A 24,412-nucleotide genomic window follows, 5' to 3' on the forward strand; every position below is an offset into this window, starting at 1 on the left:
TTATTATTTTATTGGCCTATTCCCTAGGAAAACCCACTTGAAAATAAGCGATTGTGCTTTATCTCTATCAATGAGATTTAGGAGAAATGAAGGAAGAAGCCTGAATGTCTTTCCAAAATCTTTTGTGATGCTTAATTCCTGTAGTAGTGCATAAAAGGAACATAAGGATGATGCTTATCCCCTGCTCATGGGGATTTTTATTGGTTTGGAATAGGTTACCTAAACTGCAGTGACAGTGGGTATGAACAACTTGCCAGTGTGCCTCAGCAGCAGGTTAAGGCATGTTATTGTTCTGGGTTTGGTGCTGGTGTTTTTTAACAAGGCTCTCCATAGAGTTTTTAAGTGACTGTTGCAGGTCACAGACTAGTGGAAAACACAAAAAAATGGTGAAGGAACAGAGAGAGGCCCTTACAGAAATTTTGCTTAAAAATAAATCCAGCTTTATGAGGCTGATATGAGGTGCTTGTTACTTCATTAATAAAATTTCAAAAGCTATCTTTTCTGTAAAATGTAAAACAATATTTTTCTGGCACAGGCTAGCTAAAGTACTCGCTACATACTATATGTCTCTGGAAATCACCTGTGAGGGACTTTGAGGAAATGAACTATAAAATAGAGGATATTCTGTATTAGTGGACAGAAATAAATCAAATGGCAAATTAAAATGATATGGTAATTTTTTTACAGAGGTCAGGATTACTACCACAGAACTTCATATGTAAAAAATCAAAAATCAAAATACTTTGAAAAACTGTCTTAAAGAATAAACAAGCTTAATCCAAAGACTTTGCGATTCTTGTTAAAATTATCATTGTGGTTTTAATAAAATTTTTAATGTAAAATATTTTTATATAAACACAACATGATATATTTAATTTACTAAACATTTAAATAGTTAAGAGCTGCCAGATTCTAAAATGTAGAGTATTAGCTCTTTCCCTTCCATCAGTGAATACCTTCAGCTAAGTTCTCTCACTTGGTTATTTGCTTTAAGTACTACAGTCAATATAACAAGGACTGCCCAGAGGAGAAAAAAAAAAGGCTGAATTAATGTTCTGATTTAAATCTATTAGAAAGATTTTTACCCTTTTTACAGGCTTTCTTTGGCATGCAGTGCTAAAATTCCCCAGTAGGTGCCCTAAGAGATCTCTTATAAATTATCACTACGCACTGAAACGGACTATCTGCAGCTTTCTCTTTGTGTGGAGTTTTTTTTTTTTTTAATAGAATCTGTATTATCTACTATCGAGTGGTAGCATGCTTTCAGATTTCAACGATAATGAATAATGAAATTATTTGATCCCAAATGAAGTTGGAAAAAAGCTAGATGATATGAAATTAAATATTTATCCTCATTGCCTAATTCTTTTCCAATAGTAATTTTTAATGTGGATATTAGTTCTGTAGTATATTATCTCCTTCCTATTTAATCAGTTGTTACTTTATTTTCACAAGATAAGAATGGGGACAATGTCATCTTGTCAGAATCACTATCATTGCAAATCTGCTACACACTGAAATTAATTTACAGCATTCATTTTATTAGACATAATTAAAAAAATCTACAGATCTAACCTCAGAGTCTAGGCTTCCCCCCACACACTCTGAGTCTACATCTGTTATTTTGTGGCATGCATTTGAATTATTTTTGATGAATTTCAAAGGTGGTTTCCTATGGATATTCTCAGCCTGGCAGAATCTCTCTCTTTTTCTCTCTGAGTGAACTGAGAATATCCATAGATTCCTTGTGTGTGAACAATAATCATATTTCTTTTATTTGGGTCCCTTTGGGAGAACTGGCTTTGAGGAGATATGGGGAAAACCTTAATGTGCCTTTATGATTCTTGCTGTCATTTGGGAGATCTCCTGTGACAGATGGTTGGCACAACCTTTCTCCAAGCCATGAGTAAGCTAATTTTCCTCTCTGCCATTTGCCAGTGTCTGTCATTCTAGTGCTCATGATGCCCTGCTGTTATCAAAGCACCAGTCTCAATGCATTTCTTGTGCTTTTTGTTCAGGACTGAGTTTATGGTGGATGCACTATCATCTTTCATTAAAACATTGAACAGACATTGAGTGAATTAGACCAGTGGAAAATGAGGGAAAGATGCATGTGTCCAAACTTCACGCTGTGTGTGTGCAAGAGAGAGAGAGAGATTTGGAGGATTATTCATGCTGTCTCATATCAGAGCATCCTGAGAGTTCCTTTGCTGTCATTGACTTCAAGCTAATCAATGATCTTCACTAGTAGCAGCTGCACTGAAGGGGCAGCTGTTGTCTTCAAAAAAAAGAGGAATAATTTGTTAAGAAAAAATAGAAATCGAATCCTACAAAGGGACTTTGGACTGTATATTTTGAAATAAGATTTCATTATTAGAATTTATCATGTCTAAAATTATTTTGATATTAAGCTACAAATATAATTGTGTTTAAAGTGCTGCATATTCTTCATTCAAAGACAAAAATAACTATTTTTTTTTGCTTTTTTTTTCATCTTATTACCACATTGTAACTGTTGCAAAGTTTGGAACAACAAATTAATTAACATTTGGTAGTATCAGATATTAATATCCTAAAGTTTTGGTAACTATTAATAGGAATGCTTTTTAATTCACACGTTTAAAGATTGATCACAGAAAACTAAAATTTTGTTACTGAACTTGCAGGTGGTGACGGATACCAAGCCACACAGAAATCACTGGAATAATCTAAAGTGTAACTAACAAGGCAAGTTTTTGAAATGTCCTATTTTTCTCAGTTACTGATTTTTAACACAAAATCCCAAGCAAAAATTAAAAAAAAAATTGAATTAATTGTGTTAGAAGTGCTAGTGGTAGAAAAGCCAAGAGAAATAAAACTAGTAACTTCTGACAAACGACACTCTCTAATTCTGCATTCATTTTGGGTGCAATGCTGTTTATGAGAAACATAGCCCCTTCTCCAGAATTTTTTACAGTAGAAAAGGAGATACAATTTAGTCAAAAAAAGTAACTATTGTTCTAACTTCAGTGAGTTTTGAAGAGGCTGTGAAGTCTAAGATTAAATGTTCTGCTCCTGGTTTTTGACTACTAACTGTATTTAAACCACAGCACGGACAATATTGAATAGATTGTTAAAATTTTATCATCTATTATTTGCATTAACTTCCTTTTAATATATAGAGACTTTGATCTTCTCTTTATCTTGCATAAAACTTCCTGCTATACCAGATATTATATTAAGCATCATCTCATAAATACAAATTAGAGACTCTTTATTAATAATATCTATAGTCTAAACAAACATAAAGCAGCTTTGAAGTTCTTTTGTGTTCCTTATCTTGACAAGAAAATGCCAGTGCTTACTGGATGTGTTCTCTGCCCAATGGCAAATGCTTCAAATATAGTAGTTGGGGCAGAAAATATAAAAACCAGGCATAACTGATTGTCAAGCACATGGGGCTCAGGAGTATACCAAACAGAAAACTGTCTGGCACATTATGTGGGATGTGCCAGATATGATCATAAAATATCCAAATTAGGACTATGGAAATCAGAAATATACTACTAAACAGCAACAGTATAGCAACAGTATAGACTAGCAATTAATTGTTAGGCACAGAATAAGATCTCCATTGCAATAATACATATTGGTCTGTATTGCATCCAATAAAGTAATATCCCAGTCACTCTGTGGATGAAAATGTTTGAACTGCAAAGTGATGATGTAATGTATGGGACACAACAAGAATTAAAAAATTCATTTACATATTTTGTGTGTGAGTAAAGAAGATTCAAAAATGTAAAAAACTGAGCTTACAAATAATAGCCATTAAGCAGAAGACAGAAAGACAGAAAGATGTCAGGATATGAATGAACCAAATTTATATCCCAACTATGTTCTATAACTGATACAGATCCAAAATAGAGGAAAAATTAGAAAATATGTATGTGCTAAAAATACATTAATTTTAATTAAATACTAGCTTTTAAATTGATAGCTCAGTGAGTTTACAAAGAATAAAGGCACGTATGATCAGATAAACACACTCAGAATTGCAAGGATGCCAAGATACATTAAGATATTACACAATTGTATCGTTATTTACACTGAAATTTAGGAGTGAAAGTCCTCACAAGATACAGAGTTTTTTGGAATTTTGAGGGTCTTCCACATGCTAGTTTGGGGATTTATTGTCTACTAATTTGCAAAGCTAACCAGTAAGTTATGATAAGTCAGACCTTGCATAATTTGACCTGTTTCCCGACTGCTTCAATAATTGGGTTACATAAAACATCTACGTAATTGTTGATTGTTTGTTTCATGTACTTTCATAATGGCAAAGGAGAATGGTTGAACAAGGTCCCTATTCATCATCACATTTCAATTCCCCTCAGTTTCAAACAAGCCAGTTTGGTGTTTACCTCCATCCCATGAGAGTTTCTGGTGCAGCTGTGCTAGTAGACTCAGTGTCAATTTTGTACTGCAAAAATTGTCCTTAAATAGTGCAATTATATTGTCTGTACTTTGCAAAAAAACTGAGAGGGCTTAAGAGAAAAATGAGAAGTAAAATAATAGGGTTTCATAAATGCAACCCAGATGCCAGACAAGCTGCCTTCATGATAACTGGCAATTAGAAAGGGTTGGGTCAATGAAAGTCTGCTTTATTTGGCTTTATACTCCACACTTTGTGTGTCGAAGTTAATCATGTTCCTTCTTGCAGTGCCATGACCTAATTATCAGCCCAGTAAGAACTCCCTCAAAAAACAGTAATAAGCTAATGCAATCCAACCTGTCCTGTTTTATTATTTCCCATGTTAACTAGTTCCGTTTTTAGGTTTGGTATTTTCCATACCTAAAACCATTTATTTTTCTTTCTTACTGCATGTTCATTCCACATGTAGACACAAGCGTAATTAACCTAGAAAGCTGATGTACGTCAGAGCAGCTGACCTCTGTCTGGCTTTACCCTAGCCATGGATGATTTAAAGACAGTTTAATACTTTAATCTGTAACGTATTTTCCCAAAAGGCACGAAACAGGTAACCTATAATGGCATGAAGAGTAGATACTTAATTTCCATAATGATTTCACATTGAAGATGAAAGAGCTACTCCTTAAAAGTGGTAGAATGGATAGCAAATTGATTTAAAAGTAATAAATCAGATAACTAAAATTGTTATCTCACCATGAAGCAGATTCAAGTGAGACTTCAGAATACTGTTTCTCTGCTTAACTTCACAGAAATATATATCTAAGTTTTTAGGCGATTAGTTTCCAGTTGGATGTTTTGTTTTGATTGTTCCTGTTCATCCAAAGGCACCTCTTCTCGTGCTTATAATTGAAGCATGTAATTAACGGTCTTATCTCAAGGTGATTTTTCCCCCCTTATGTTTTGCATAACTAAATAAGATTCCCAATCACACGTCCACGTTTCTGGCAAGAGTTACCAGGGACCTCTACCGTAGCATTCAAGCACCTCAACCTGGTGTGGACGCTAGGGCTTATCGATACAGATGTGCCTCCAGCATACTTGAACTTTGACATATTGATATATAAAAGCTTACGATTATTGCTTAACATCCCCCTGCTTGGAACACGCCGGCACAACACCCCTCTGTGCTCCAGGGGCGAGCTGCTCGCTGTTTCACAGCAGTTGCTCCTCGCTGCCGGCGCCAGCATCTGCGCGGGCCGGGGCTCAGCGGGGCCATGTCCGTGCGGAGGGGAGGCCGAAGGAGGGCTTCGGTGACCTCTGCGGCTAACACCCCCCTGCCGGGCTCGCCCCTCGGCGAGAAGTGCTGGGGCAACACGACGCGTCCCAGCCGGCCGGCCGGTAGCAAAACGCGGCGGAGCAGAAGAGGGAGGCGGCGGAGCGCAAGTTTGGGAGCCCGCCCGGCGCAGGGGGCGGGCGGGGGCGGTGCGAGCGGCGGGCGGCGGCGGGGCCGGCGGGAGCGCTGCTGTCCGCGCCGCGCCGGGTGCTGAAGGGCGCCCGCCGCCTCCAGCGGCGCCTCGGCCGCGCCTCGCCCGCCCCCTGCGCCCTGCCCGCGCTGCGCCCCGCGTAGTCGCTCCCTCCCTCGCTCCTCACCGGATCGCGGCGGAGCCGCTTGTGGCTTTGTTAAAGGAAGAAGTGCTCCTCTCTTTGCGATTTGCACGAGGACCCGCCGAGCTTTGGTTTTGGGTTTTTTTTCCCCCCTCGTGGATTTTAGTGACTCTTGGACAAGGTAAGCAGCAATACCAATATATAGACACACACATATACGTATTTTTCACATAAATGCTAGCGGCGTGCTGGGTGGGATGGAGCAGCTGGCAATTAAAGGCAGAGCAAAGTTGGAAGCTTGGTAGCCCTTAGGTCAGTGTACGGGCAAGGCTTGGAAAAAGGGTGCAGCTTTCAGTGAAAAGGGCTCCATAAACAAAAGATGAATTTAAGTGAAAAGTTCAAGGTTTATTTTTATTGAAAGCGGGCTCTCAGAGTGATTTTTAAATGGTTGAAAATGTTTTATGTTAGAAATCTTGAATATTATAAAAATATCTCAAGGGACATTACAGAGTCTACTTTGTCCAAAAACCGATTTGGGGGGACTAGAGAAGCTCTGGTTGATTCTGTCTGGGGGAGGACAGGATATGCGAGGTCATTCTGGGAAGTAGAGAGTATAAAAGGAATTAAAGAGGATTTAAAAGCATAGTCGCATGTTGCTCTGTTCTTGTGCGTGCCTGTATACGTGTGTAACAGAAGGATGGTGATGCCCTGTTACTTGACAAACAATTCAGCACTGTAACGCTGTCAACTTGGGATGCAGCGCCTATATGAGAGGGATCATCACCACCTCTGCTTCCAAGGTCAACGTGGGATGTGTGTGTCTGTGAAAGTCGTGAATTTTTGTCTTTTGATGTTTGCTGAACATCAGGCCTGCTCCCAGGCTGTAACTAGGCGTAAATGAGGATCTTTGAATTAAATAATACCATATTATGTTGCACTTGTAGGACTGCTGTTGTCAGTAATTGAATAGAACTGAGAAGTGTGGGTAGATGTAATCATTTTTTTTCAGCAGTGTTTAACATTTCGTGAGCTTGGTACAGAGCTCTGCTTCACAGAGGAGTTTGCTGCTGCTTCAGTGAGTTGTCAGAGTTGTGCACATGCAGAGCTCGGTGCTACACAGCGATTTCTGCACACACAGAGCTGAGCGCTGTGCAGTGCCTTCTGCACACGCAGAGCTGAGCACCATGCAGGGGTGTCTGTCTGAGATTAAGGCAGATTCCAGAGGGAATAGGCAGCTGCTGCTGCTAGCCAGTGCTACTGATATAACTCAACAAAATAAGCCGGCAATGAGGTCCCCACCTTGTGTTTTTTTAGGATTATGTAGCACTTCATACTCTTTTCTTAGGAACCGGGACCTAAGCCACCAGCATTTCTCTACAGATGCCCTGCACAGGTGCTACCAGTTGTAGTAGGTGTGAGCATAAAGTAACTTTCATTGATGGAATGAAGCTAATGAAAGGAGGCTGCTTCTTAGTATTGTAGCATTTTTTTGCTCCTGCATAATTTCTTTAACATTAAGGTGGGTTGTATTTTGCTGAATGCTTCTATCAGCTGGAGTATAAAGATAACCATCAGGCAGCAGCACAGAGCTACTGATGGGTAAAGTTGAAAGCTAGAAAAATGAGGAGAGAGTAGTTCAGAGTGCTGAGACATTCATTACATTTGGGTAGAATTAGGAAATATGTTTTTATTGTTCTCTCCCCAGTCATAAAATAGCTCTCTTCTTCCTCTCTCAACAGTAGGGAATATAAGTTTATTACACAGCGCTTGCCCTGGTTGCAAGCCTTCATTAACAGTCTATCCATCAGCTAAGACAGCTTTTATCATCAGTCATTGACATGAATATTGATTTGCTTTGAAATATTTTATTATAATTTTAAATGATGTCTTTTAAGATATGGAGATTCAGGATGTTTACTTTTTGAAGTAGACACTGCAAAATTATTTTGAAAAAGTTATTGTGAACCATGTGGTGCAGATGCTATGATAATACTGAGGGGGAAAAAGACCCACAGTATTGCAACCCAAACCCACTAATTATATATCTAAACTTTTAATGTTTATACAGGGCCTGAATCTACAAATCATTGTTCACTTGAGTGGTCTCTATTCATACACATAGTATTTTTCCAGTTAACAGGACTATCTCCATCATTACATGATTAAAAGTCATTGACCTTTCTGAGATCAGTCATTTTACCAGCATAAATCAGATGATAAACTTTGATACTAAGACATTAATACTGTGCTTTTAAATTTATATCTGATTGTATTTTCTATGCAATATTTTGCCTTCATTTGTATTAGGCTGATTTATTTCACAAATTATGTTTTAAAAATTGGAATTTGAAATGATACATATACTCCAAAGGAGATAAAATTGCACTGCTCCTTTTCAACAAAATGGTATTCTAAATATATGTATACATTTAGTGTAGTCCATAGCCATTTTGGTCATTGGTTCTAACTAGAAGTCTGTCTGCAGAGTCTGCAGTATGCTTGTGCAAGCATATTTGTAAATTTGTCAGAACACAATTTTCTATAATACACAGTTCCAAGTCCTTTATCAACATCACACAAAAGTTGTTAATGATTTGACCAACCACCTGACCACAGAACTAATATGAAATCAGGGAGGAGTTTTGTTACAAAAACACGATTTACAGAAAATTCAAGTTTCAAGAGCTGCCATACGGACCTTTCTTAAACTGACCAACACACAAAGGTGTACATAGGAGGGCACACGCTTACAACTATTGAAAATATAAGCATATTGACAACCTTGTCAGGGATTCAAAGCATACTTTTTCCAGTGGATCACTTGGTTATTTCCTGATTTAAGGCCTTTGACAGGAAATGCTGGTTGGTAAAAACCCAAATATTCTTGTTGCTCCATTCTAGGTGTGTTCTGGATCTACCTAATCATGTCAGTTTTTCATCCTGTCTGTCTTTGTGTGTGAGTTTATCCAGTAATCCTCAGTACTTATTTAAAAGCAATATTCAATCTTAGAATAAAAGAACTGTTACATTCACATAAATTACATTTTTTAAAAATACCAAACTTTTATTTGTCTTAGAAAAATGCATACTCTCCTCAACTGTGACTTCATATAACTTTTTAGAAAATACAAATTTTTGTGTCACTCTTCTCTTTTAGGGACTACAAAATAATATTAAAAACAAGGCTCTTAACTTTGTTAGTTTGAAATCTAAAGATGGATCTCCAATAGGAATAGTTCTTCCATTTAGCAGATCTGAACTTGGCTTTGATATCTCAAAGGTAAGAGGTCAAATGAAGTTCCAGAAGTAATTTCTGATTATTTTTTTCATGACTGGCAAATATTTTAGGATAATTGTGGACATTAAATATTGTTGGAGTGAATCACTGGCTCAAGGGGAAGCAATGACTGAAATGCTACTCTTGACTTTATTCTACAATTTTTCTAAGCAAAAGCAGGACCATATTCATTAACTATTCAGCATAGCTTGGTCTGTTATGCTACATAACTTTAAAGTAAATAGATTAGCAAGTTTGTTTGTAAATCTGTTTAATCCTGTTTTTTAATTCAAACTGCTTTTTTTTTTTTTTACCTTCTGAAGCACAGAGAATAGCTGTTAGCAAATTAAAAGACTGGAAACTTGTTTGCATATGGTATTATGCATGTTTAATACAGCTTGCTTTGCCCTGACTCTTGGTAGACAGAAAAGACATCAATTTCATATTATCAGAAGAGCAGCAAGTCAAATATTTTCTCTGTAGCAAAGAGACATTGGGAAAGTTGTAGGCTGACCAAGAACAGTGGTAGTCTAGCCTCTTTGAAAATAGTGCCGTGTGAAATTTCCTCTAACACCTCCAATATGAAGGGCTACTGCTGCCTAGGAAGAATATTCAGGAGAAAACAAACCCACAGCTTTATTTGCTTCTCTTGTATTTTACAAGTTCTTTCTTTAGATTTTGGGTTGAGTAACCTGTAGTTACAAAGATCTGTGAAGTTGTGTTCCTTTCTAGCAGTTGCATTTATTAACAGATGTGTCTTGATTTGGATGGGCCAAATCAAGTGTGCAGATCAAGAAATTACTGCACAGTTACTGTTATAGAAGAACTTCAACAAGGTTCCCTAATTGCTGGTATATTTTTTTTCCTTTATGCCATTGTTACTTCTGTTTGTATTGGCTAAATATACTGGCCAAGAGAGGTTGCTGTGGTTTAGCCAGGCATGATTCCTTACCAAGTGGGAATGAAAATGACTGGAAATGTGTCATTTGTTATCCATTTTTAGCTTTATTTCATAGCAATGTTTATGCAGGTATTTACACCTTCTATCCTAGAAATGATCATGGTAAGTCTATTCAATTAATCATTCTTTATACCATACATTATGTAAAATTAGTGGTGAATAATTTGGCTGCATTGCTGAGTCCTGCAAATCTTAAGAAAATAAGAAGTTCTAAAGAGTTAAATGAGGGGAGAGTTGGCAATGCTTGCACTGAGTGCTTGAAGTAGGTTGAAGTTCACAGTTTATTTGCATTTGAATTGAGGTTGGTGTCCAGCAGTGCTTTTCAGCACAGACTTCAGAAAGACTTTTTTTGTGCAATAAAGTATTGAAAATGTTAGATGGAAGATGAAGCATATTTAAAATACTTCTTTCTTTTCCTGACAGAGAGAGCTTTCTTCTCATTTTATTCCAAGTGAGGCTTATTTTAATCTGAAATATTTTTACCACTGAATAGGCAGTCTTGTGGTAAAAGCAACTATCATTTTCACATCAGCATATTAAAAACTTTCTGAAAGTATTTTTAATTCCTTCATAAGGAATTTCCTAATATCTGCAAAAAGAAATAAAGTAATTTGAAAGCAGCTCATAACTTTAATCAGATAAAAAACTTATTACTAAAAATACTCTTTTATTAAATGATAGGAACTTCTAGATTATTACTGTACATACTTCTGCTTCCATTAGGGAATAAAATATTTTAGAGGCTTTCTGCATTGTACCTTTAAACTGTACATGTTTTTGTTATTATAACAGACTTTTGTCTTCCTAAATAATATGTAAATCATTATAAACATTTAAACAAAGCAATGAGCAATAAAACAAAAAGAGGTAGAAAACCTTACAAGATGAACAACTGAAAGAAACTTTGTTTTCAAAGAGCTTGCAGATTGATTTGTTTTAAAGTTCAATATTTCAAGTTCTATTTGTTTTATGTATTTTCTTTTGCAAACTTTACTTAAAACACTACTATTACTGACAATATATGTTGTTTATGGGTTTTATTAAATTTTGTTATAAATGATTGTTGGGAAAAGAACCCCAAAGTGATTTCACATCATTCTGATAGATCAATGGAAATCTTGATGCATATGCAAGAGCAGTCAAAAGAGTAAATGCAACTTCTGATTCTGTTGCAGTGTGAATACAGTGCACTAATGTTACAATTATTTATGTAATTGAGGGTTGTATTTGGTGGCAATCATGGCCTCCCAGTGATTACAAGAAACATGCAAGGTTCAAACACATTTAGTATATACACAGAAGAGACTGTGTATATCTGCTTTTGGAGGACAAACTGTGCAATGGAAAGCTAAATGCACATGAATGAATAACTAATTCACAAATACCTGTGGTGTAGAGTTGCAGTAGTCCAAATTTTTATTCATCGAGCAGAAAATAACCTATTGTACCTAAGTAAAAGAAGAGATGCACTTTGCAAATTTTGAAAATGCTTTTGCATTTATATTTTAACAGAATTGTTTTGTCACATTTTGGAGAGGTTTTTGTTCCTTTTACATCATCATTTGTGGCAGTGTCTAATTTTTCCCTCCTAAGGGTGTGTTTTGAGTCTGAAATCAACATAAAGCAGAAGATTTTGTAAGATGTGACATTTGTACAACATCTTTGTTAGCTATTCACTTTTTATGAGAGATTTGAGACCTAAAAGAAATCTGAAATCCTGTAGCTTTGTTAAAGGCAGATTTTCTCAGTGTTCTACAGCTATTTCTCAAGTCTGATAGCTGAATGCTCAGAAAACTCTCTGAAAGACAGTATCATTTCCAAACATTTGCTCAGTTATCTCTGCAGTATTCATGAGTGCAAAATCTGATATTACCGAGGAAGAAATGTTCTAGATTGGAAGGACCTTAGATATCATCTCTTTCCAAACCCCTGCCATGGGAAAGGAAACCGTCTGCTAGGCCAGGGTGCTCAAAGCCCATCCAGTCTTGAGCACCCCAAGGGCTTGAAACATCCACAGCTTCTCTGGGCAAGCTATGTGTCAACACCCTCATAGTGAGGAATTTCTTCCTAATATATAATCTAAAACTGATTTCAGATTATAATATAGATTATTTATTATCATCCTATCATTACGCACCCTTATAAAACATCCCGCTTCATCTTTTGTGCAGGGCCCCTTAAGGTACCAGAAGGCCTCAATGTGGTCTCCCTGGGACCTTCTCTTCTGCAGCCTGAACAACCCCAAATCTCTGAGCCTGGAAAGGTGCTTCATAGGAGAGGTGCTCCAGCCTCCTCGTCATCTTGGTGGCCCCCCTCTGGGCTCACTCCAACAGGGCCACATCCTTATGTTGGGATTCTCAGAGCTGGATGCAGTACTCCAGCTAGGGTCTCACAGAAACAGAATGGAGGGGGAGGATCACCACCCGTGACCTTCTGTCCACAATTCCTTTGCTGCAGCCCAAGGTTTTCTGCATTCCAAGTGCACATTGCTGAGTCGTGTTGAACTTCTTATCAACCAGCACCCCCAAGTCCTTCTCACCAGAATAAATTGATGCTCTCAATTTATTCTCCACCCAACCTTTATTTGTGCTTGGGATTGCCACAACCCAGGTGCAGGACCTTACACTTGGACTTGTTGAACTTGAAGAGTTTTGCACAGTCCCACCTCACAAGCCTGTCCAGGTCCCTCTGGATGGCATCCTTTTCTTCTAGTGTGTTGACTAGACTATGCAGCTGGGGGTCATTGGCAAACTTGCTGATGATGCACTCAATTACACTGTGCACGTCACTGACAAAGATGTTAGTACTGCCACTCCCAATACCAACCCTGAGGAATGCCACTCATTGTGGTCTCCACTTGGATATTGAGCCATTGACCACAGCACTAACCACAGCATCTGACCATCCAGCCAATTCCTCATCCACTGAGTGGTCAATGCATCAACTTCATTTTTTAGATAAAAAATTTAAACTAAATTTAGTTTTTGTTTTTTTTTTTTTTTTTTTTTAAAGTAGCATCTTATTTTGACTGTGAGCCCTTCTTTTCTCTCTGCTCTGTTTCAAGATGGAAACTAAGTTCATCTCATCAGTTTTTGCAGTGGAAAGGCCACAGAGAAAGAAGAGAAGCCCATCATGACAGTACTTTAGGTTTGTCCTTGTCAAGTGGAATTAAGTTGCACAGATCGTCCCTCTCCTTGCAACAGCCAAGGTTAGACGTAACTTTGGCTTCAGTGAGAAATTGATGTTTTTAATCTTGAGGGCTGATTTTTAAGTTGAAATACAGTTCTTCACAGAGTTGCTCTTCCATGGTATTAACTACTTTGATAGAGAGAAAATTCTTATTTAAAATAAACTACAAGACACAGCACCAGACAATGATAGTTTGAAGCCTGATTATATTTTTCATTTATTTCCTATGCTTTTTAAGGTGAGTGAATTTTAGCTAGTATATTGGAGAGTTAAAATACTATTTTTTAAAACTTTTAGTCCTCTAACCTATATGTATTATGTTTCTATCTTTCATTTATCCTATATTCTCATGTAATTCAGAATCCCAGTGATAATCAGTGCTATGGTAGTCGTTCAACAAAAAAAAAAATATATATATTTATCTTTTAGATTTTTTGGTATTTGTTCAAGGCCAATTTTGATAAACAATAATAGTCTATAAATTTTTTCTAGACCTAGATGCATGGGCTGAATTATTTGTTTCCTTGGGACGCTGAAAGAAAAAGCCATAATTAACATCAGTCCTGAGATTTAACTTTTGTATAATGTTAATTGTTTTTTGAACTGAAGATAGTTTTTCTAGTGGATTTAAACTGTGCTGCTTAGCTATAGTTGCATTTTAGTCTACTGACTAATAATAAGCTGATTATCTTCTTTTATGCTTGGAGAATTTTTCTCACAGAAATATTTGAACAATCTACATTTGTATGTTCTTGGTGCAGTCAGCAGGGTGGGGGGAGGTTTTCTGCACCTTGGAGGTTGGGTTTGAAACATTAGTAGATTGCTTCAAGCATCAGATGTTAAAATTGGTGTCCCCAAAAGACTTAAAATCTAATATTTTAATATATTTATGTCCTTTATATATTTTCTGTGTGATAGTCACATTAATCTACTGCTCTAGGCTCTCAGTAATCTCTTCCATGCATAAGTAAACTTCTGAAAGGGCTGCTATGCTTGTCTTTGTAAAAATATACACGATATACACATAAATCATTAATAAATCTTTACTGAAAATTTGATTTATACTTCCAAAGTCTCAGAAATCCATATTAAAAATATAGCACTCCCCCCATTCTCATGATTTCTCAGATAGAACAGCTCTCACTTTAATAAAGAGATTTAAAAGAAAGTTTGTGATATAATTTGCTGACTCTAATGATTTAGAGTACTTTTATGAATTCATGTGCTGCATCTGACTCTTCGATGAACAGTGTGAAGTATTATGGCTAATAATTTCAGTTTCATCATTCTCTGCTTGCCTTTTGAGAGACAAAGATCCAATCTGAGTGAGTTAGACTTGTGTTTTTTATACGCTGGACATGTTTCTGGAGTTATGAGTAAAAGGTGAAAGAAAGCCTAAACAGCTGATTACGAGGCTCTCAATGGTTAAAAAAATAAGGAAACAGATTTGTACCTTTAAAGCATTAAGTGTTGAGTGCTAAATATTTCCCATTAAGTAAAATGTCTTCACTAAAAGGGTGATCAGGCATTGGAATAGGCTGCCTAGGGAAGGGGTTTTTCCGCTATCCCTGGGAGTGGTTTAGAAATGTGTAGATGTGTCACTTGGGGACAGTGTTTAGGGGTGAGCAGAGCTGTGCTGGACTAAGAATTGGACTCGGGGATCTCAGAGAATTTTTCCAATTATTAATTATTCAGTGATTCCATTCAGTTGGAGCTCTTGCAAAAAGAGCTGTGAAGAGACTTGTAATGTTATATACAAGCATGGCAAAAACCATTCATAATTGTTGGGGTTTTTTTCAATATTCAAAGTAAGGACGTAAGGACTTATTTAAAACTCCCCATACATCTGATATCCTTAACCTTTCAGATTATAATTTTGATTTTCAACATCAACTTTCTTATCCCAGCATGCCACAGAAGGCATATTGATTTGTATCCATTGACCATGAGACCCACTTTCATGTTTTAGAGGAAAGTAAAGAAAGACATGGCAGGGGGATGTTGGGAGTTGGGGGGGAAAAGCTGATATTATCATGATGTGGAAATTTCATCTTTGAATTTTTGAATATGAAAAAGTACCTTTTAAGAAGTGTTGCTCATAAATTTCTAATTCAGGACATTTCTGAGTTTACCTAGTCTTTCAAGACTATCAAGAATTGGAGTAGAGAAAATAGAAGGTTATGCTTTCTAGGAGCTGAACAGTATGAACAGCAGTTGAATCCTGCTACTCCTTTTGGCTTGTACTAATGTGCATCCATAAATGTACTAATATACATCTATATCCAGAAAAAGACACATAACTGCTCACAAGTGAAGGGTCAGAATTTGGCAGATCTGGGCTTAAAGAACAGAGTGGAAAGGGTGTGGCAAATGAAATAAAAAAAAATATTAGTAATTGTACATAACAAATTGCCAAAAACTTTAGCATGTGCTGTTAACTATTCTTACAGGGAAGGATTTTATGGACTGAGAATTTTTTTTTTTCTATTGTTCCATGTTAAGAGACAGTGTCCTTTCTTTCTTCAGCAGGAATTAAATTCTAGTGTAAGATATTTACACAGAGGGAAGAAGCCTTGGACAGATTTCACTAGGGAAACTCTACTTGTTTGGTGAATATCATAGCATCTGCTGGGTGTGAAAACATTGGTGAATAATCCAAAACCAGAAGAATGTAACTCCTTTTCCACCAAAAGAGAATGAAATTCTTTGTGTATTTAAGGGAAATAGCTACTTCCCTTAGATACACAAAGGATGAGAAGAAAAGTCTGCAGTAGCTAAACCTGTGACTTTGTAGCCACTGTTCTTTCTTTCAGTTTCTAGTGGAGAGAAAAAAAAAAAGTGCAATTACTAGTGAAAAAAGAGAAGAAAAAAAAACAGCTTTTCTGTGCTCCCAGACTGAAAAGTGGTATAGTTACATTTACATTAATATTATCATAGCAAGTTTGCATCAGTGAAAATATGAAGATAAATCAGACACCATATGTTCAGCTCCACACTTAATTACTAGACGAACACTTCTGTAATGAAGATTATGGTATTGTTTAGAAATTTGCATCCTCCTTTTTATCCTTGCATGCATGTTATTTCTGGCCATCTGCAGGCAACATTATAAAATTAGAGCCAATGAGCAAATCTAACAACAGAAAACTATTAATGGCAAAAGTCAGTATTACTAAAGAATAGTCCTAAATTGCTGGATGTTCATGAAGGGCTGTTATGACCAGAAAACCACCCTAAAAACTAGAATGCTTCTCTAAGATGGTATTTACAATAGATAAAATTATAGGTAATTAAGAGTCACAACAGCAAAAAAAGTCTTCCATTTTGCTGTGGGAGTCTTGATCATGTTTATTGCCACAAGAGTGTAAGAGATACTAATGTATTAAGCTTGCTTAAACAGCCTGTTCTATTTTAAATAAGTTGATTTAAATTTTATTGTGTTCGCTTTGATGTAACTGGGCAAGTAAAGCTATGGTCAGAGAATAAGGTGTGCAGTTTCACTTTGTAGCTAAATAGATTAATAGTATCAATTGAACTGTGTTGTGGTCACTGGTATCCCTGACATCCTATTCAGCTGTTGATCAGTCTTTTCTCTCCATCTACTGGCCAATGCTGTGGATATGAATGATGATCTGGATTACAGAGCTGATCTGGCTAGAAATGAACCTTTTCCTGCACTACTCTCCACCTATCAGTTGGTATGTCATGGTCAAAGATCAATTTAAGCTCTCATGGAACTAGACAGCTTCTTTCAAAAGTATGTAAAACTGATTTGATTTGAGCCAGTGTGTTACTGTAGACATAGACTGTAAAAGTAATTGTCTGGGATACAACTTGAACAAGGCAGTACGGTCCTATGACTTTAGACACTGAACTGTAGGTAAGTGACATAGCTTTAAACTTTTCTCTCAAAGCTTCTGGTGGTATACTTAACCCCTATAGTATTATCTCACATGAGTGAGGATAGCCTTATGGGAATGCCAGTCTAGGAAGAGGCTGATGTAAAACAAACAGTACCTGCATTTATCCTCCCAGGCATGTTTCTGCTATCCCATTATGACCAAAAAAACCAACCCCCCCCACAAAAAAAAATCAAAAAAAACCAACAACAACAACAACAAAAAACCAACAAAAAAACAAACAAACAAAAAAAAAAAACAAAACCAAAAACCCAAAAAGCTGGAAAAGGCTGCCTTTCCCAGTGTTGTAAATGGTCCTTCAGGAGTAGTTTCTAAATATTTGCTTCCCAGATTTATATCTCCCTTGGGCTTTAAGACTAGCCAAAACTGTGGCAAAACACAGAGCTGAATCTAGGCTATCTTTCATGGGTGATATTAAAAGTCAAGTGACTTTGGAAAACTTTTTGATACTTTTAATGGCACCTACTCTCTTTTTTCCCTCATTGTGAATGTGTATTATATGGTTCACTCAGAACGGTAAGGAACTTGGAGGCTGTGGTATTATTTAGGAACATGAATAGGAAGTATGTAACAGGATCTTACAAAATGGATTGTGGGTTGTTGGTGGGGCTGGCTTTAAGCATAGAAGGCTGCCCAAAGCAGTGAACTTTGAGAGAGAGCAACAATTGTGCTGCTCTTGTTTTGTTTCCAAGTGTCCAACATAGAAATTGCAGCCAATGTGTCAGCACTGCGTGTTGACACTCTTTTATTAAGTGAGGGATTAGGAATATGAAGAGTATTAATTACTACATGGAATATTCCCTCTCCCACTTAGCAGCATCCCCTTTTCCCTCATCTATGCCATGCCATGAACCTGATGCATCAGTTTAGTCCCCTACATTTATTGCCTTTATCCTTCTTTGGCACTCTCTTTTTCTTCCTGCTGGAACTTTCAATTGCTACAGATCATACTCAGCATTTTTGGAGGAGGCAAAGAGAGAAGGTTTGACCTGGGTTTACTATCCGCTGTGGTTTGAGATGACCTGTGTCTTACTCTGGAGGATGGACATTATCATCACCTCTCTTTGCTGAATGTAAGATTGTCTCATTTATGCAACCTTAAGACATTGAAGATGACAAAAAATGTGGGTTCTTCTCTCTATCTGTAGGCAAAGTAATCCTGATTTTTCAAAATTAGAGATTTTCAGAATGCATGAATGATTCTCTGAAAGTAATTAATATTAAAGTGATTAAAATCACTTGGCTGTCATCCACTGAGGCTCTTTCCACTGCTTAATAGTTACATAAGAACTGCAAGAGAGTAAATAGTCTTCAGACTCTATTGCATGTTGCTGAATCAGATAAAATGACTTCAAAATAACTTCAAAATAACTTTCAAAACCATGTTTTTCTGCTTTGATGAATTTCTGTATTTTGTGGCTTCTAGAAAATCTCATCTGGATATCAAGAAATATTTGAAATTGCTGAGAGATTGGCATTCTCAGACCTTCAAAATACAGACAGAGGCAAGAGAAGCTTTCAGTTTTAATAGCATAGGGATGCTTACCTTAGTCAGCACTGAGGATAATTCATGTGACAGTAACTGATTCATCAATAAAGAGCCACTTGGATATTTGCCATGCGATCAGCACTTGTGACAGAGCAGGTGGAATGTGATGTTCAGCAATATCTCCTGGCTCCTCTTCATGAGCCTTGCACTTCACAGAGGTCTCCTAGACAATCGCAGAGTCAACGTGTATGAATCAAAAAAGGAGAATAGAGACAAGGTGGGAAGGAAAAGGAAGCACAAGCTTATATTTCAGTGAGATAGAGTGGTCACTCTTCAGGCTGTAGCTTCAGAGTGACACACCTGAGATGGGATGGGATGCTCTTGTCTATACACAGAGTTCATTCCAGATGTGATATGGAGTGTCTGGTGATGGCATCTGAGCATTAATTTCATGTTGAAATACAGGGTTTTTTGGTTAAGAGGCTGTTTTTAGTGTTTACTGGCATATTGGTGGTCAAAACTTAATTCCAGGCAATTCTACATTAATATTTTCTTGTATTTCTATTGTATAAATAAAACTGAAGAAATTAGCCTTTTTTGCCTTTCCAAAAATAACCAAAAGTGCAAAAATTCCCCCTCAAAACACCAAAAACCCAAACCAAATAAAATATTTGAAACATTTTGTTTTTTGAAGTCAATGAACACAAAAATAATTGTTTTCAATGTATTATACAATGGTGGTTGAGGACACACAGAATACATTCCTTTCACATACTACTATTTCATCCCTATGTACTGGGTGCTCCTTGCTTTGTATTATCTGTATTATCTGCATAATCCTTCTTAGAACTGACAAGTTTTTTAGCTAAAGAATTTTTGAAAAAAGTCTTTTTTTACAGTCCTATATATCTACAATTGAGTCAGGAAATGGTAGCTTTTTCTGGTTTATTGTCAGCTTTCCAGCATGCATTTGGAAGGCTTCTTCCTAGTAGTTATATTAGAGTGGTATAAAACCATAAGCAATGAAACCCAGTAAAATAGTATAAAACAGTTAAAACATAGCAGGAAATGAAGATTCAGATCCTATTGAATGGGGTTGTAAGCATACAATATGAGAAATGCGTTGTTTGATAAGAAATATATTTTCAAAATTTAAAGAAGACTGCTTTTTTTTTTTTTTAGGAAAAATACTATGTACTAAAATGATGCACTATATTTAATATAGATAGTAGAATGCAAATTACCAAGTCAGCTGTCAGAGTTTTTTTTAAAATCAGATATTATAGGGTGAGGTTTTTTGTTCTATCAGATCTCAGAAACTGTATGTGCTTACTTCCTGTTTTCCTCAGTCTGTTAATTTCTTTTTCATAAGGTGAGAAAATCCTTCTTTTATAGACTTGGACTTAAACATCCAAGCACATGGCTCTAGGAACCTATGCCAACTTTTTGACTGACAAAACAAGTGCTATTTTCTGTATTTCTGATTGTGCTGAATTGAAGCTCATGAAGAAAGTTGACCTTTGTTATAATAAAGAAGAAAGACAGTTGAGTCATCACAAAGCAGGAAAGGAGAGAGGCAAAAACTCCACAGCAGGTAAATTGAAAAAGAGAAAATACCTGTAACTAGTTTAGCTATTCCAGTACACAACACTTTATTTTTATACTTCTGTGAACCTATATGAATGGACATAGATTTTTTTTCTATAAACAATCATGAGATACTTTGATTTTTCTTTCATTTTAGTTAACAGAGTTTTTTTTAAAGTTTTATTTCCATTCTTGTGAATGTTCATTGTAACTGAATCCTATAAATAGGGTGAAATTCTATACCAAACATATTAAATGTAGATTTTAGAGTTGTTTGCATGTTGTTAATTGGGTCAGGATTTCATCTATAGTTAATTATGTTAATGTGGGCACTGGGGGAGAGTACTGGAGGGCAAATGTATTTTTGGTTCAATCCTGATAAGGGCAAACTGCCCTCAGCTGCAGATAGTCCTTGTTTATTTAAATAGCTGCAACATTCGTTGGTCCGTTTGGTTACTGATTGAGCTGTGCTTCAATCCAATTACATCAAAATCCACATGCACCTTTAATCTCTGCAGTTTGATAATTTCATATTTTTCCTGTCAGTGTTTGTACTGCTGTGTATACTCTTCTCCATCACACCAGAGTGCCTCTATGTCCTTCTGTGTTTCAGGAGCTCCTGGTTTCTTACATGGCATAGACTTTCCCACATCACATCTCTTGCTGGTATACACTCTAGTAATCTTCCCATCCTATGAAAACTGCTGAAATGCTACTTCCCCTGTCCCTAGCTACCTTCTCTCTTTACATTTTTGTGGTTTAGGACTTGGTTTCTTTCTACAGTCATTTATGATTCTTTTGTTACTTCAAATCTGATTAGAGGCAAAAAACTCAAATCCATCTATTCTGGTCTTGCGATTTTCATGGTGATCTTGGTCTCCAGCGGGGTTGAGTTTAAAGCAGCTGAGTTATTGAAGAATCTCTTTCTCTGGGTAAAAAAGGTGGGATCTATCTCTGTTGGCTACAGCACTTCAATGCAGATGTAAAGGGATAAAATTGTAGCTTTAACCAGAATACTTAATAGGAAGTGATTCTCTAAATTATCATGGCTATTGGAACTAATGATAGATGTATCATGGTTTAGCATTTATCCAAGGAGTACAATAACACAAAGGTTTCAATGGTTTTGTTGGTAACTACTGTTTTACCAAACTTCAAGGTTCTCCTGAATAACAAAAAGAGAAGTAAGGGTGGTAGATGAATATATCACAGCAAATATGGAGAATTTTAATCTTTAATCAGCAGCTCACCTGTTGAAAAAAGTTGTATCTTAAGTGGCCATTTTGCTTGCTCTAGGATAATGTCTTTTCTCAAATGTACTCTTAACAATTTACTACTGAAGTGCCAACAGCTGTTGTTTCTTCTTACATTTAGTTAATATTAGTAGCCTTTGATTTTAGAAGAAAAACATGAAAAACTTTAAAACCAAAATATTTATCTTTTCTAGCATGTGCAAAGAACACAGCTACACAATGGTATGCTAGGTTTCAATTTACAAATTTTGTAAAATATTAACAGTAACAAGATATTCACCTGAGTTCTAAGCTGGCAGTTTTTCTGTTTCTGGTTTCATAACATAAAGTGCTTGAATTCCCATCAGTTCAGATACTGCCATGATGGTAAACATTAATCCTCTAGGATATTGAGGAAGCAGCTGTGACAAGTTTGCTTAATGAGGGAAGAAAGAGACCACCTCACTAACAGTATAACCTCCACAGACCAGCACTTGCATATATCAGTGATGCTAAAATCACCCTGAGGTTGATACTGAAGTCTTGTGAGAAAAATAGATCAATACACACAACTCGAATCCAATAAACAAAGCTCCTCTGAGATATGTGAACTATAGTACGCACATTTTCTTCTTCTTTTTGAAATATTAAAGACATTATGAGACCATGTGAAGAACTTACAAGAAAGTTTTAACATTGCCATTTCTCATTTTATTATAATTCATAATTATACTGGGGTTGCTGACACTAAGACATCTGGGTGTCATTCTTTATATAAGTGAATAAATATACTGAAAAGGTTAAGATCAAATTACAGCATGAATTTAGCATCAAAGATAAGTGTCCTTGCTGCATCTGCGTTTTGGGTGTTTTGACCTTTCAGAAATGGCCCTGGCATGAGTAGATGACTTGTGTACAGGTTCACATGAGCCACTGTAAACCTTGAGGGCAAAATCCAAAAAAGTCCTTCTAGAAAAGCCCTGGGTCTTGTTTGCAACCCCCACAGAGAGGGGATGGGCTGCCTGGGATGCTGCTCCTACCCACCGGCACCTGGCACTGCAAGTGGTGGGAGGGCAGAGAGAGAGTGAGAGGCAGGGAGTGTGGCCCTTGTGCTGGCTGCTCACCATGGTGGTGCCCGACACGCCTGCCTTGACACCACCTGACACATTTGTAAGGTCTGCACAAAGGCCAGGTGCACTGGTACAGGAGTTCAAGGGCCTGCACTCCACCTTCTGCTTTTGCAGCTTGATGGTTTTGTACTTCAAATCAGGAAAGGAGCCGGGGAGAGATGGACAGGGGTCAGCAGAAGGCAGGATACATCTGGCATGACGAGGGCTTTTTGTGAGATTTAAAAAAAGTGTTTCTCATCCTGTGTGTTCCAGCACATGAGCTGTCAGTAGCATTCCTGGCTGTTCCAAAATGACTTGCAGCCTGTTTTGGTGGGTGAAGGATGAAGAGCATGTGTCTGCACAGTGAGTGGCTGTAGCCACGTGAAGTCGCAGCTGAGAGACCGAACAGATTGATGCGCAGATGTACGAGCTGTTGGCTGCCGTGGCAGCGCTGCACTTCGCTGCTGCAAGCCCCAGGCCTGCTGTACATAGTTAAGGTGACCTAACAACTCTGGTTCAGAGTGTAGCTGCCACTTCTGGAGGAGAACTGGAAGGTGGCAGCATCAAGCGTGCAGCGCTCAAAAGCTGTCAAGAAGTCGTGGGGTTGAGACTGTCCCCATGACACTGTGATCTGCTTTCCACGGTGCATTTTGACAAGGAGAAACATTGCTAGATATGGATTACAGCTATATTCATAAGAGAATATGATACTATGACTACTTTTTGGTGTAAGGATTACTTTTGTAAGGTTTTTGAAGGCAGGCTGTGTGTGAAGATGTGGGCACTAGAGTAGAGTAGAGGCAGGCTAATGGGAAAAGACATGATTTTAGCTAAAACTTCTGCTGTCCATTCAAAGTTAATGCAATATAATTGTCTCTGCACAAGAAAATACTTTCTTTGCTGCTACCTTTCTGCTATGAAACCATAAGGACAGATAAAAGCATCTTAAGGGATCGTAGCAGTGTATTCTTTCATGCCTGGTTATTTGTGTCCATCATGATATGTAATGAAATCCTCAAAGTCACAGGCAATGAAGCATGGTTTATATTTATCACTGTGGCTGTATTATAAACCTATTAATAACATGGAATATGGCAACATAGCTTATGGTCTTTTTCTGACCCACAAAATAGGCAATTAATTTTTTTCTTATTTATTTTCAGATTAATAATATCTAAAAGACAGAGACTGACATTTCCTGAGAGCATACAGTGCTGCACCTTGATATGTTGAAACTGACCTTTTAAATAATGCCAGGTTAATATCTGATATAGCTTTTCTTTTAAAGGCAGGAGGAATGCAGTGATTAGGCCAGTATTGAGGATTTCATTTATTATACTTTGTAAAAGCATTCAGTTTATCAGATCTATTTATTGATGTGGAAGATTTACATTTTAAATGAATTCTCTCTTCTCTTAAAGCCAAATATCCTGGCTAGTCACCATTTATCAACAGAGAACAGAGCATAACAGCTGAGAAATTCTGGAAAAAAAAGCGCTTTAAAAATGGCAAAGTTCATAATTTTAAGTATGTATGCATTTTAAAATAGGGCATTCTTGTAACTGGGTATATGTTTTAACTCTTTATATGAAGTCTGGCTAAGCCAGGTTACATTAATTATATTTTTTA

General features: G+C 37.0%; 1 protein-coding gene across 5 annotated transcripts in view; it reads left to right on the plus strand.

Moving 5' to 3' along the window:
• Positions 1-24,412, plus strand: part of FSTL5 (follistatin like 5) — a 375,292-nt gene that overhangs the window by 99,086 nt on the left and 251,794 nt on the right. Inside the window, exon 3 of one of the 5 annotated variants that reach the window (XM_085578843.1) lies at positions 2,667-2,727. The exons of 2 other annotated variants lie outside the window; for them this stretch is intronic. The gene's annotated coding sequence lies outside the window, so the exon portion shown is untranslated. Of the gene's footprint in view, positions 1-2,666; positions 2,728-5,912; positions 6,201-24,412 lie in introns of those variants that run through there. 2 more of the 5 variants (XM_021536556.4, XM_021536555.4) reach the window with 2 other exon arrangements.

Source organism: Lonchura striata, chromosome 4, assembly GCF_050655825.1.
Source record: "Lonchura striata isolate lonStrDom1 chromosome 4, ASM5065582v1, whole genome shotgun sequence".
NCBI lineage: Eukaryota > Metazoa > Chordata > Aves > Passeriformes > Estrildidae > Lonchura > Lonchura striata.